The sequence below is a fragment of the Catharus ustulatus genome, chromosome 12, assembly GCF_009819885.2.
Source record: "Catharus ustulatus isolate bCatUst1 chromosome 12, bCatUst1.pri.v2, whole genome shotgun sequence".
Taxonomy (NCBI): domain Eukaryota; kingdom Metazoa; phylum Chordata; class Aves; order Passeriformes; family Turdidae; genus Catharus; species Catharus ustulatus.
Genome location: NC_046232.1, coordinates 1,490,693 through 1,506,784, shown reverse-complemented (window position 1 = coordinate 1,506,784; position 16,092 = coordinate 1,490,693).

Below are 16,092 nucleotides of genomic sequence, written 5' to 3'. Positions count from 1 at the left end.
GCTCACAAATACTCTTGAAAGAAACAATAAAAACAACCCAAAAAACAGTCTGCAGGCTCCATCCTCCCCACAGTCACAGTGGCTTTGTTCAGGTATGCCATCAGTTTCAACGATCAGAATTAGCTGAAGTGTAACTATTACCTGCCCTTCACATTTATTCCTTAGACACTGCATGAAAGCCTTTCAAAACCAGTTTAAGCTATTGTCCTCATCCTTTTGAACAGTACAAAGCTAACTGACTCCAAAGGTGTCAGCAAATACACAGCACATTTAACAGCCTGACAGATACTCTGGCTTTGCCAGAGTAATCCCTGTTCATTTCAACAAAGTGCTACGGACTTGAGCTAAACAGAGTTCGATTATGCCATTCGTCAGTGGCAATCATCACTCTGCAGGGAAAAGATATGCAAAAATCAACTGAACCCTTGTCAAGACATGATAATTATACTAGTTTAACTAAAATCTGTTTGAAATTAATTTAGTTCTGTTAGTGCAAACTCTCTTGTGGGTGTCCTTAAGCAGTGGCAGTCTGGCGTTCTCATTTCAGCTTGTGCCAGACATGAGCACAAGTGGAACAGATGCCTGGTTTCAGCTGATGCAAAAATGTCTGTATCAAATTTTTCACCAGCTCAGAAACTCACCCCATAGTAGAGCATGATAAACCTTTCTTTTGCAGAAAGCCTGCCTGCATTACTTGAGCTCTGCAGGCTGCTGCTTTTGCCCCAGTTAATGAGCTTCTGTGGTGCCCCACAGGAATCACCCTCCTTACCCAGAGGTGCTTTTAGCCAGGCTCGGATGGAAACAGTTCCCAAGGCAAACTGCTCAAGTGAAATATTTGCCACAACCCTATCTGCAGAGAGAGGCTGTAGTTTCAGCTCTAAGACTTGCAGCTCTGTGGAGAAAGCCACATTAAAACAGTGTTGGGCCTTCAAATCTACTGCACGTGGTGCTGCTGCTGTCTCAGGGGCAGCACTAGAGCTGCTGCTCAGCCCAGCCTGTGGAAGACAGGGACAGCTTTCCTGCCATCAGTTCAGTGCTTCCAAATGAGCAAGAAGTCATTGTGTGGCAAACAGACGCCAGGGGAGTCACTGGGAGAGCAGCTTGGAGGCTCTGGAGCAGATTTGCTTGTGTAAAATCAGAGAACTCAAAGTAATAGCTACCAAAGGTGCATTTTCTATTACATCTCCTGTTCTCACCCTTTGTTTTGCTGTCATGAGGGTGCTGGTTTTGTTACACGGTAAAATCACAAAGCTCTATTTCTTGTCCTCCAAAAAGAGAAAGATTGGGAACAGGGAAGTTTATTGCTCAGCTATTTATTTACCTGTGCTGCTCTTTTCAGTACCAGCCCTAGTTCAGCAGATCTACAGGAGCCCAAACTCCCCTGCACAGCACAGTGAGAGACAGGACAGCCCCAGGGACAGAACTTGTGTGCACTGGGGCTGGGGGGCACTTAACAGATCTCATGTCAGATGCCAGGTTTTGCCTGATTTCACTGGAATCCTAATGGTCCAGACAGACTGCAGTGAATAGCAGATTAACCATGAAAAACAGGAAATCCCTGCAGTGTATCTACAAGAAGCAAGCTATTAACTTTGCACCTCTCCAAAGTGCAGAAGGACATAAATGTTCTTCTAAAGAAAATGAAGAATTAAGGTAATAAAACTCTCCTGGTTCCTACATGGGCACTAAATTTGAATCAAGTTGCTGTTGGAAATGGGCCAGTAGTCTGCCCATGTACAACCACCACTGCAAGTATCAAACCAAAAGGAACTTCCCTTAACCTGTGAGCCACTCATGCAGCTTCTCTTGGCCAGGGAAGAAAGTCTCCTTTGAGACTTCTTTTCCATTGACATTACTGGGAGAAAAAGTTTTATGCTGTGCCATATGAATCCTTCATCTTATGTATTTGTGTTTGTGCAGGAGTCATTGCTAAAGTTGCAATTACAGGACATCAGAGTGTGCTCCAGCTTCAAACAAGGTGCAACAGGAAGTCAGAAGACAGGGTAAAACATGTTTTAAAATGTTTTAATGGCATTAGTCACAAATGTTTAAATATCACCCAGACCCAGAGCTTCACCATCCCTGGCCCTTGTGCAGCAGTGACCTGTTCAGATCATTTCCCTGGTATGAAGCATTTCTCCCCGTACCTTGAAGCCTCAACATCTCCTTCCATAGGAACTGCAGCACACAGCCCTCATCTCTTCCTTGCTGTGAGTGAGACCTTTCTTGTTGGAGGTTTTTCAGGTGATTCAGCTCAGACTGAGGGGCCAGGAATGTCAGCATTCTGTAGAAATGGGAGAATGTGTTCCATCTAAAGCCCATCAGCACCCCATTTGCTTCTCCTGGGCAGACATGTCCATGCCTAGAACCTTGACTTGAAAATTCTGGATGTTCACATAAGAATATTTAGTTTATTTTTTACTAGGAATTAGTCTGTGTTCATCCAACCCAACATTCCCTCTGGGTTGCTTTTTTTTTTTCCCAAATAATTCAAATCCATCTGGAGTCTTTTACAACTTTCTGCAATTTATGCTAATCTTGAACAGATTTCACTTTGTGATTAATTACTTCTTCCTGCAAATCAGCAATTGGAAACACTGAGCTAAGACTAGTTCTTAGGCAAGTTGTCTGTCTTCCCTAAAGAATTCCTACTTGTTACATTGGTTTTGTTCTGTCCCAATTAAAAGAGTTTTCTTTTTCTTCACTCATCAGAAGTACAGTAAAAATACAGTGTGAGTTTTGTGCTGATCCTAAAGCACTTTACAAGAAAGGATTAATTGCTATGCTACAGATCCAGGAACTGATGGACAGCACGGCAAAGGAGTGTATAAAAAAGACACAGGAAACCATGTGGGGGCAATAGTATGCAGGAATCTAGGGCCTATTCAACTAAGCCATCTCCTACAGTATTTCTGTTTGGATTCTATTCACCATGGCTCACAACTATCCATCATGACTTGACAGCCTCCATCAATTAAATCTATTGCAGAATTATTTTTATAGAATTATAAATTTGTTTTGTCAATTTTAGTAACAGTTGCTCGAACACCAAAATAACAAGATTACAGTCCCAAAAGAAAGGCATTCAAAGCTAGAGCACTGGAGTAGCAGGTGAAGCTGCTCTGACACCCATTTCAGCTCCAATAGACATCTACACTATGTCCTCTGTCACTTCACCATCCTCTCCTGTCTCTCAGGGAGGTGTCAGTACCTCTGCCTCGCAGGAGACAACTCTGCTTTGGAGCATCTTTGCCACTTGGAGCAGCCTAATTGTCAGGCATTGCTGAGCAGCCTTTCTTACAAAGAGGACATTGGGAATGAGCCTCATGAACATGAACTGGAGTGCAGTGGTCAGCTGCCTTGGCACCCTGTCAGCAATGGGAGTAGCAGTCACTGCATTTCTTATCTCCCAAATCTGCTGTGTTATTAGGCTGATGGCTTCAAGCAGTCTCTGCTGGGAGCTTCAAAGGCCCTTGTGTGATGAGCACACGCAGTTCAATCACCCCCAGAGGTCCCTTCTGAGATGACACCTCTCATCACCACATCAGTGTAAAATACATGGGACAGAGCCCCAGTGCACTTGGGCAGAGAGTTACAGCCCATTGGAAAATGTCAGTTCATTGTGTAAATCTCCATTTTGCTATTGGGTAACTTGCACGCAACAAACTGTCAAGGCTCTTTCTTCTGCTGTAGCCAAAAGGTGTCTCTGTAACAGCCTGGGATCCCTCTGGCTGTGCTGGGTACACAGTAATGCTGCCCTGGAAAAATGTCATCTGCTGAGCAGCACAGCATGGGCCCCCTCTGGGCATCAGGAGCAGGGGAAGGGGAGGCAGGAGGAAAATGGCAGTCCAAGTCTCCTTTGGAGCTGCTGCCTTACTAGGAGGGCTGGCATTACTGCAGCGTTGCCAGTTTGACAGCAAAAGCCAGCAGCCAACAAACTGCCTGCTGCAGATGCACACCCAAGGTGCTGTTTGTGAGAAAATCAGAGATGCAGCACCATTCTCTCAACCTGAGTCCCTGTCAGCATCTGTCAAACACTGGCAGACTGGGGAGAGAGAGCTGGGGACCTTGTTACAATCAGAGAAGTGGCCAAGGAGCCTGACTGGTGACTTCCCCACCAGCTGGTATGAAGCAGCTGCAGAGCTGCTGCACACAGCTCTGTGCACAACCTGCATCTAGCTGTGCATGGCCTGCATTTAGCTGTGCATTGCCTGCATCTAGCTGTGCATGGCCTGCATTTAGCTGTGCATGACCTGCATTTAGCTGTGCACAACCTGCAGCTAGCTGTGCATGACCTGCATTTAGCTGTGCAAAACCTGCATTTAGCTGTGCATGGCCTGCATTTAGTTGTGCATCACAAGTTTTCTTGCCAGACAAACACTATCTACCTACATTGAGAAAGAGAGGGTTGCAAATGATGGAGCCAGAGTTCAGTGGAGCTGTGCCTGCATAACACCTCTGAGCATCTAACCTCCAAATCCCGTTAGTAAGTTTAAATAAGTCTAACGGGACAAGATGTCAGATTTACATAGAGCTGGCTCTGGAGTACTGTCCCTGCTGGGCTGAGCCTGTCACCCATGGCTGACACCACTGGCTGTGCATCTTAGAGGCTTGTATCAATAACAATCACCAGCAAAAATAACTTTTCCATAATACTTTCTTTAATGTTGCATGCCTTTGTAAGTCTCTCTTATCCCTCTTCCTATTTTTATTTTTTTCTCCTTTGATTGTTTTCCAGATTTTCCCTGTTAGTTATTAACTAAATGCCAACTCACTGTGTATTTAGTAATCAGATTATCTGCTAATACCTGCCTAAAGCAGACACCATTGATAAAAAGAAAGAGTGGTCATGATGTTATTTTTCATACAAATTATTTAGGTCCTGAGGCTGAGATTGAATTAAAGGAGAGATCAAATTAATGAGGGACTGAATTAAATTAGAAACATCTGATTGCAGTATTTCCTACATCTCCAAACTGCCGAAAGAAGACAGTGGTATGGCTGTGAATTTATGTCATTTCATGAAAAAGTATGAACAGCTTGTTTTAATTGCATCTGAGAAGTGTGCTTTAGCATGGATATAGCTGGGTAAGTGCTCAAAATCCACAGCAATTTTGAAAGAGGATATAATGTAACAGCAGAAAATTTAATCAGAACATGAGCCACAAAATCTCTGCTAATTTCTTGTTTCACACAATGTAGGGCAGATTTCTGTGCACCCACTGCCTCCCCCAGACATGATGATCACTGCAGCAGGGAACTGCAGACATGGATGCACACAGCCCCTCAAAGCAAGGCTCCAAAAATCCACCTTTTGGATGCAGGCAAATTTAATACATTCCTCCAGTCATTCAGATGGCTTTTGAATAATTTTATCTTTTCCTCCCTCCCCAAAGTGTCTTAATGAGGGATATGATGTGAAAGCACTTTCCTAGCTTCCAATTTAGATACATTTCTTGGTTCTAAATAGCACAGGGAATGAGGAATTGGAGCTTGCTCTCTACAGGGAGCAATCAGTGGGCTCAGGACGTTGTCTGAACTGAACTGAGCTCCTCAGTTTTAAAGTGATCTTTCTAATCCTACTTCTGATCCTACTAATCATCAACAATCCCATTGCTATTCCTGCCCTGACTTCATCACAGCAGTACTTGTGTTGCCCTGCATTTCAGTCACTTCAGTGAGACTCTAAACTGCTGGTGAGAGATGCTTTAACTGACTTGATTGATTGTTTATCTTCTGATCATAAATGCTAATTACAGAGCTGAGAAGATTGGTTTGTCTTTATTGCCATACTTCCACATAGAAACATAAAAAATTAAATTTTTTATTATTTCAGTGAATTCCCTTTATACTTTGATCCAGTGACTGCAGAGGACAAATTATTCCTTCCAGTGTGAGAGACTGCTTTACAGAAGCAGTAAGCCAATCAAGAGAAAAATCTTGGCAGTATGAAGTTGTGACCTAACTCTATCCCTCACTGCATTTCCTCCTCTCTCCAAAACATCCAAAGTTCAAAACAGCTGCCCTTATACAGAACAGTTCTCTCTATTCAAATAGGTCACTCACAGAATAAAGGCCATAACTGCACATAACCCTCTCAAACACAAATCAGCGTGCTTCCCCGAGCCGTGCATGGTTGGGCTCTGGGATGCTTCACATCTCTGGAAAATGCATTCCTTGTGAGAAATGGCAGCTGTGATTTAATCCAAGACTTTCCAGAAAGACCTTTCCCTGCTGATTTTAAAAACCAATTGCAATTTTGATCAAAACAAATGCCCAAGTTGAGTGTGCAACTCCCCGGATTCCAGAGTCAGAGAATCCCCCTGCAGATGGCAGATCCCTGCACGAGGAGGCTCCATTTGGGATGGAGAAGTGCATTTTGCAGAGGTGCATCTTTTGTGTGTGTAAATTAGGAAAACTCCACTGCAGGCCACAGAGCTGGGCTGGTTCAGGACCCTGAGGAAAGGAAAGGAGCAGCTGCAACATGTTCTCCCATGGGTGTGTTTATCAAATGGTGAAACAGCATGACCATGAGCCTCAGAACATCCAAACTGTTTGGTGACAACTGTAAAAATTCAGAAGTCGGAAGCTCTTCATAAAAAGGCAGCAGATCCCTGGCAAAGCTCCCATGGGATGGTTGGAGGTACTGGGGTTCAGTGGCTGGAGACCCTGAAGCCATTTGCCTCACAAATCCACACAAATAGAGCATGGTCAGGACTGGCCTTATCAGTGTGTTTCAGAGTGACTCTTACTACAATTGGAAATTTCCAAATTCAGTCTTTTGCTTCTCTTTTCATTCTGTTTTATTGTTGGGTTGTTGGGGTTTTTTTAAATCAAACTGTATCAATAACAGCAGTGTAGCATGTTCTCCTTATTGCTTACATATAAATATCATTTAAAGGCCTAAACTAGCGTATGCCATGTCTTTCACTACAGAGAAGTTCCCAAGAGATTAAACCAACAAAACATTAAGATTAAAATATGAGCTTTCAAATGATGAAATATATATATCCTCAATGGTTTACAGAGCTGCTGGCTTCTGTATTTACAATAGGGTTCACCCTTTCTGAATTAAATCTCGGTATAAAGCTGTATTTTAATATTCAGCAAGTCCTGTACCCTTCCAAAATATCCTCACAGCCTCCTTGCAGTTTTCAGAGTTGATCAGAAAGCCAAGGTCACTGGGTGCTGTGGGAAGGAGGTTTGAAGCACTGCAGTATCACTGTCAGTGTGATCTCCTGACCCTCATCCTCACCTTCCTGCTCAGGCACAGACACCTCTGTCTGCTTCAGCAGGACAGGGCATCAGCTAAACCCCTGGCACTTCTCCCTTTCTCACATACAACACTGACTGATTTTGGAACCAGGCCACTGTGCTAAATTACAAAAACTGTTCTCTAAGGAATTAAGAAAGTTACCACATTAAAAAGAAAAAAAAAAAGCCTCAGTAGCACATTTCATTCCTGAAGTATTTGTGTGATTACTGCTGTATCTAGACTCAGACACATGATCTTTCTGCTAAGTCCGTGGGCTATTCTACTGAAAAAAGGAGATACAGCTCTTCAGAGGTAAGGTGATTCAGAAATGCACAGGTGCTGAGGTGATTGCCTGAGATATGTGGGATATAGAGGATTATGGGTTGAAAACAAGATATTGGAGTCAATTACCTTGAGTTTAAGATGAAATAGAACTGCACTGAAATCTATAGTGCTGTGGTATAATGCAGTGGAGAATTAAGCTTCAAATCTTTTTACCTGCTCTATGCTTACAGGAAAACTAACACCTCTTGAAGTCTGTTTCTGTAACAAGACTGCTCAAAATCCATGTATCCACAAACAGTTAAGGCACCCTGGAATGATGCTTCCAACTGGATCATCCAGTTCATTGGTTTTGTGGAAATAAACAGCTACCACCAGCACACTGCAGCACCCCCAGCCCACAGCCTAAGGGCCAGGCAGCCACGTTTGTCCCGAGTTTGTTCTGGAGCAGAGACCCCGGGTTTGTTCTGGAGCACAGACTGTGGCATTCCCAGGACAGCTGGGACGCAGCAGAGCAGGGACAGCAGCAGGGAAAGGCACAGGCTGGGTGGATGTCTCAGGTATGTAAATCCCTGCCTCGGGATCCTGCTGTGCACGAGTCACCAGATGGTGCTCTACATACAGACTTGAAAGTTCTTAATGGAGGAACTTCTACGGCCTTTGAGGAAATAACGATGTAATTTGTGTGAAGCCTTTCCTTTAAAGTTTAATTTGCATGTCAGTCTTCTCATCTCAAATAGCTGGAGCTTTTTTGTTGTTGTTGTTAAGCTGTTTATTCGCAACAGCTTTGGTGCTGGGATTTCTGAGACAGAATTTACAGGCATTAGACTTCCATTCAGGTCTGCCAAAAATATGGGATTAAAATATAAGCTGCAATAAGAAAATATTTAATCATATAAGTTTTACATCACTTATTTTGCCTGCAGTGAGAAATAAATACACAGAACCATCTGCATCTCAGTGGTTTTGACATCACAGAAGTGGTACCATGTAAGAAAAGAAATCTGAGGATGTGGTGAGGATGAAATAGTAGGTAGAAGGCTTTTCAGATTAAAACAGCTACAGCATAGTAGAGCATAATTATCTTCTAGAAATATAATGCCAAGTGTATCCAAATCCTACTCATCTTCCCTCTGACATCCTACACCCCTCCTGCTTCAACTAAGAGTTTTAGGACAATTAACATAAATACTGAGAATATGGATGCCCCTTTTCCATCACCTTTTAAAAGACGATTAATCTCATTAAAGTTTCTATTAGAAATCACGTGCACTACGACTCTGAAGATCAGGACAGCAGCAATTTATCAGGGCACCCGTTTGATCGTCTCCTTGAAATCTGGGAACCGCCCAGGAGATGGCAGCAAATGGCACTGCGGGGGCAGGAGCCTGCGGGTGAGCTGCGAGATACTCAGACCAGCGCCGGACCCAAAATTCATCGGGGTTTATCTTCTACCCAGCACGAACTCAACTCATTAATTTTGTTCTTTGCGGAAAGGCAGGGAGAACAGAGCCACAGGAGACTTTCACAATGTTGCACTCAATCGGAGTGTAGCATTGTAAAAATATAGTAGCACTTTAAAGTAACTTGTCCTTTTCATAAAATTTATAATTACTCGAATCATTTATTTCCCTGCATGAAGGCTATTAAAAATAGTTTCAGGGGGAGCGCAATTTGTTATGAAGTGAAGGTCAATCTCATTAGATCACTGTAGCAGGGATACTAATAACATTCTGGCAGAAATGAGGTATCTCATTACAGGAGTTGCATTTTGTTTGAAATATTAGCTCGTCGTTAACTGAGCACTAAAATACACATAATATTGGATGACATAAATTATTCCCCTGAAAAACTGCGGTGGTAAAACAATGATGAGGGTATGACACAAAGCTCAACATTTTTTATCTTTTCTAGCTGGATTCATCTACTTAATATCAGTTTGGGTTGCTGCTGCTTCTGGACACTGAGCCACAGCTGGGCTGCTAGAATTTTACACAGACTGTGAACCTGCAAACTACAACCAGTAAGAAAGATGTTTGATTTTCCTTGTAACTGCTGAGTAAGCTCCATCCAGGAAATACCAACATTTAAAAGGAAATAAATTAAAAGCAGAGTCAGAAGTAAACATTGCTTTTCCAAATACAAGAGAAGGAGTTACTTTAATTATGAGTACCAATTGGTTTTTCTAGCCTTTCACTCTACTGGAACCACAGCTGAAGGTCTGGATGTGTTTAAATGCTTTCCCTGAGCTGTATGACAGCCTGGCAGGATCATGCTGAGCATCTGCTCCAAGCCAGCCAGCAGCACCCAGAATGGTCTCACAGATTATCCATGGGAGACAGCTCAGTAACAGGAGCTCTGCTTTCCAGAGGCTTCACATCCCCATGGTATCAACTAAAGACTCCTAATTCGCCTGTGAGCTACATCACAGCCTCAGGAGACTGTGAGGAAAGCAGAAGAGGTTATACTGATTTCCTAGCACCATGAAGTGGTGAAAGGTTCTCCATCTATGGAGGGTGTGCTGTAACAGCAACACCCCTTTCCTTTCAGCAGAACAGGTTTAACCATGGGTACAGTGCAGAGGTGGTGGTTAGAAGGTGAGTACAAACACAGACACTCAACCTGGAGCAGCTCACAGCAGCCACAGATGGCACTGAGGCAACACTTTGATAGTGCTGGTTTGCAGAAGCAAAGGCAACCCTGCTGGTTTGTGACTATAGCTTGGGTATTTTAAAAATTCCCAACCGATATGTTTTTGGGGTTTTTTAATATTGACTAAATTTCCAGATAGAAAAATGCTAGTTACAAGAAGGAACTATTTTAATTCTATTTTCAGCTGCATGTTGTGTAATGAACTCAGACAGTAGTGCTCAGCATCTGAGGAGGAGAGGGCCCACAACACCTTACAGAGACATCCCATGTCCCTGTGCCCCCCAAGCCATGTCCCCAGGGTGTGCCACCACATCACCCATCATGTGACAGGGACACAAGGACATGCACCTTGGGTGACAAGCCCATCATGCAGTGCTTACACAGGAAGTCTATTTTTTAAAATTTGACTTTCTGCCTGTCACTGACTTACTGTATTTACATCAGCTTTAAAATTTTATTTTTCATCAGTTTTCTTTGTGAAACACTTTCTTAGTAGGTAAAACAAACATAAATAGCTACAGTGAGAGAATTGTGAATTGGCTTGAAGTGGGTGCTGCAAAAGGGAAAAGGCAATTCAGGAACACAGAGCATGTGCAAGAACAGGCACGGTGATGCCTTGGGGTTTAGCTTTTATATATTTCAGAATCTCTGCTGCTCAGTGTGTAACTCTGAAACTTCATATTAGGTGTTAGTAAGTTCTCTTCACAGGGTAGTTAGACAAAAAATCCCTTCCTAGCTAGAGAATCAAGGACAACTGGTACCCAAAAAGCAGAAACAATGGCTAAGGGAAAGGGGCAAACCAGGGGCTGAGACTTCAGAGCCTGGTGCTGTGGTTGGATAATTGACCCCAATGAGTAGATGAACCAAAACTTATAAAAGTGTCAAAACTCCTGACCGGGATCCATCTTGGATTTGATTTGGGTGTAGCCCCGGCCAGGCTCTTGCACTGCCCAAGGTGAATCCTTTCAGTAAATACCTGTTTTATTCCTTTGGCTCTGGCTAGTCTCTGTTCCAGGTCAGCCTTTCCAGGCAACAACGGCATTGTCCAAGGAGCACAAAAGCTCATAGAAAATGACCTGAACAGCTGAATTTTGAACCAAAAATCAGCAAGCAAACAGCAAGTGATGATCAGGTAAGGTGAAAACCCTTTAAGGTTCTTGGAAGGTGAAGTCTCCAGAGCATTTCTGCTGAAAGCAAAGCCCACACCAGCCCACTGTTCATTTCTGCCTGTGCATGGCCCTGACAGGCAGGCTGCTGCACATTCCCCTGAGGACATCCAGTGAACAGACTGGATAAAAACCCAGGTTAAAAATACAATCTTCTTTTGCCCAAGTTATTTTTTCCCCTAATCTGCTGTCTCCACTTGGTCTCCATGGTTACACAAATACTTCTAGCGGTACCTTTGCTACTGTCATGCAAAGAAGGGTTAGGAGAATGGAGAAGCCAGCAGAAGGCAGCTGAAGCTGACACTGCTGCACAAAGGGAAATCTCATCACAGGATGCTCTGAGATTTCACCAACCTTTCCTTTCCAGCAGGTCTGATTTCAGAAGTCCCCACCCCAGTCCCCTCCTCAGCAGTGGCCAGCTGTTTGTGAATAAAACAGTGCCACCCTCTCCTCCAAGAGTGCCTTGGTGCAGTGGAGAGGATGCAGGGCACTGCAGACAGGAGGGATTTAGGAGCAGCTCTGCTGCCATGGGAAAAGCCATGGAACACAGAGGCCATTCTCCAGGACACAGATCCTGAAAACTGAGCTGAGTGGAGCTGGCAGAGAACTCATGCAGAAAATGTAATGATGGGGGAGTGAGGAGGGAGAAGGTGCTATTTGTAGTTTGGTATAAAAGACTCCAAAGAACAGAATGGACGGAGCTGTGATTTCTCACTTTTTCTCACAGCATAAAATGGATTCTTTTATTATTTATCCAATTCCATGAATTCAGCTCCTCTCCAGCATCAGAGTGGACTTGGAGCTCAATCTACACCTACTTCCTAACAGAAACAATGCTAATGTACCTCTGGGGAAACTGCCAATGCCAGTGACATGTCTTAAAACAGAACTTCTCATATCTTGTTTTCTGAGCTATTATATCAGTCATTTGGATCTATATGCAGAATTGTTTCAGAGTTTGTCTGACATCAGACTTTTAGCTCCAAACTCTTCTTCTGTGGTGCTTCTCAAATCCCTCCAGCATGCCAACCCTTAGCATGACACAATGACTGCTATCAAATATAAACATAGAAATAAATATAGAACAGATTAGAGCACACAAACATCCTTTATGTATTTGAACAAGCATATTATTATATTAATTGAAAATGGTATTTAAATGCAGTGTATACAGGTCTTTATTATTAAAAATTGTATTTCATGTAGGTTAAGTCAGATAATAAAGATAATGAACTAATCTCGTTATTTTTTCCCCTTCCTCAGCCATGAAGGTGCTCCTTGTTCCTTTTACATCCCTTCAGTAGCAATAAAATGGACCTTGCTTCCAATATTTGATTATTACCGAGAAGTTCACAGTGCTCAAGCCCATCAAAAAGTGAAGAAATGCACACAGTGACTCCTCTGAGATCATTAATTCCAGTGAAGAGCAATTAATGGATTGCAAGTCATGACTGGCATTCCTGGGAACCACAAAATCAGGTAGGTGGGATCAAAGTGGTAAGAGATCTCTCCTGCTCCAGAACACATGACAGACTGGATTTCAGCACTGCTGCCCTCCCTGCTTTACACTGACAGTGCCACTTCCCCCCTCTCCTCACTGGTTTACAACACTCTGACATGAGTGCTCTCATTTTCTAACTGCATTTCCAAATGTTGAGCAGATTTACTGGGAAAATGTTTGTCAGGTAATCAGTCATTTTTACTATGCATCCTTCAGTGTTCATGGACCTTTCCAGGCTATTACACACTTCAAAGAAGCTTATGATTACCTCCTCAGGAGCTGGAAAAAAAACATGAGATTATTCTTTACTACCTGATTCATTCAAATGGAGTTAACTCATTTTTATAACATTTGCTAAATTGTTTGTCCCAAAAGCAAGAATACACTTTTACTTTTGTAATGCATGCCTGCAAAGGAAAATTACTTCTGCTGTGGAGTTGTCTACAGGCCTTGCTAGATGAGTGATTTATGACAGTCCAGACCCAATTGCACCTATGCAAAGTGCACGGTGTCCGCATACTCTAACTCCTGGTGTTTAAAAAATCTGAGAGTTGAGTCAGGCATAATTAAACAGCAGGTCAAACTACATCATCATTGTATTTGTTTGCACATTTGTCTGCTTTTCTGAGCCAGCAAAATAGCTTCTGCAGCCACTTACCTTAACTAGGCACCCAGCCAACCTGCCCAGTGTGTGCCACGATGCACTGGGAGCCAGAGACTGAGCCTGGTGAGGTCACAAATGTGCATCATGCTGGCTCACATTCTGCACTTGAGACCTTTGGGCCACTCTTGCTCTGCACCCATCCCAGCCTTTGATCCTCCCCCTCTCTCCATGGGAGTGCAGGATATCCTTGTATTCATTTCTGGTACATCTTTCTGAAAATATTGCAATGATGACATTCACAAGTGGTGAAATGCTGAATAAACATTCTCAGAGGAATTTCAAAGAGGTTTAAACTGTATTGAAAACAAAAGCACATCTTGGCAGTCAAGCTACCTGTCCACATCAAGAAAGGTGGAGATCTAAGCAACAAAGCTGTGCTGGAGACAGTTCAATCCAACTCAGTCGAGCCAGATATTGAAATTGCAGCCAGTGCTCACAGTGCTTGTTACAACCTGCCTTGCAGCAAGCCTTGCTGCCTGCTTTCCTGGGAATTGCCTTGCCTCACCTCACTTCAGCAAACCATCCATCCTTCCTGCTTTCTGCAAAGGCAGAGAGCTAGAATTCCTTGTCTACATTCCCATGTAAGGAGAAGGGGCAATTTCTGATGGCATCTTACTATTCATCCTATTTTCCCCCTAAATATCACTTGGCTGGTATGGCATGCTTGGTATGAGATGCCAGCACAGGCCCACACCTCATCCCAGACAGAGTCTGTGGATCTGAAGTCACAGACTGATGACAAGCAAAATTCTGCATGTGCTCTCCAAAGAAGCAAGAGTGTTTCCCTGCACAAGAGTCTGCAAAGACCCCACCAGCAGCAAGGCAGCACTGCAAAGAAGAATGCCAGGCACTGCTGTATTTGTGTTTTTTAGGAGCTGTGCTTAGAGGAACACTTGGCACTTACTTTCCAGGCAGAGTGAGTGCAGCCCACACAAACCCTGTGGCAGCCCAAGGCGCTGCAGTCTCCCCACTGCTCCTCTCTCCCCACTCTCTGTCGAGTTCCTTGCATGCAGAAACCTCAGCCTCACCAGAGCATGAAGTCTTGGCCCTTCCTTGTTAAATGCAATGTTAAATGCAATGTTAAATGCAAATGTTAAATGCAAAAAAGAACCCCCAGAGTCTCTGTTGAGCACCAGTTCCTATGAATCTATTAAAATTTATCTGAGATATATCTATCAATCTATCTTTCTCTACCTGTGAAGGGAGAGGAAATTAATACAGAAAATCAGATAAGACTGTTAATTTCAACGTTGACATTGTGTAACAGTATTGTACTAAAATCTTTCTGTGAGTTTTTAAATAGCATTGATCCTTTCCCTATCAAATTCCTCTTAAATAGGCTTTCTTGCTATTAACTTTTAATGGCTTTTTTGATAATATCGTCTATATTGGCTTTTAGAAATACCATATGTCACAGAATTGTAATATAAAGCACACATAAACAGCACATTAAAAAGCAGAAATTACAAGACACAATCACACCCTAAAAGCCATAAATTCAGTGGAAAACCTCATTAATTGTGCAACCGACTTGAAGCACATCTTCTGGGTATATAAATTAATTTTTAGTGCCAGAAAATGGTCTGATAACACTTGCAAGATTGGGAAGTTTCATCCATGAGCATATAAAGACTTGAAATGAAAGCTGAAAAAAGGCTTAGTATCTCCATGGTATCCAGAACTGACTCTGGATATAACTTCCCAAACTGTAGGAAGAGAAAGAACTAACTTTGTTACCATGGAAACAGAAGAGTGGAATATAAATGATTGTTACTTGTCTGCCTTTATAACACCAATTGCTAAAATGTTAAGGCCTTCAATAACACGGGTAGTTTTGTTTTCACCTGAGAAGTAAATCTGCTGAGAAAGGACCAAGGACAAGCTCACCAAACAAGAGAGAGCAGGAACCCAGGAACGACAGGCATTTCTAGGAAAAGAAATGGGGGATTAAAGAGGAGAAGGGGATTGAGAAGAAGACGGAGAAGGAATATCCTGGTGCATGAGGAACATGGGGAGGAAGGGTTTGGTTTGATTAGTGAGAAAAAAGGTCCTTACAGTGAAGGGCTGGATCCTGGCCGGGCTAAAATAAAGCTTATGTATATACTGGGCAGCAAACCCTGGATTGGTGTTACCGCTTCTAGAAACCATGCATGTCTTTAATTTCCTAACTTAGTTTTTCTTTGCTCTTCACTGGAAAATGCCATCCTCACAGTTTGTGAGGTTCTGCAACATGTCTTACTTCAGCGGGAGGATTCCTCCTCCGCACCAGACAATGTCCAGGTTGTGAAGCTGGATGTTCACCTCACGGGAGCCCTCATGCTCTGCCTGCCCTCTGCTCAGCTCTGCCTCCCTCACGGCCCCTCAGCGCCCTGAGGGAGCAGTCCCGCCATCAAACCACCCCTCAGCGGCAATCGGGAGCGTCTTCACTGCCCTCAGGAGCCGAGGGTCTCCTGAGGATGTCATTGGGCTTATGGTGCAGCTTTTAGTGGGAGGATGTGAATGGTCAAAGTTCTTTGGTACCTGTACTAGGTAGTCGCTTCAGGTGCTGAACGAGAAGCAGAGGCTGTGTATT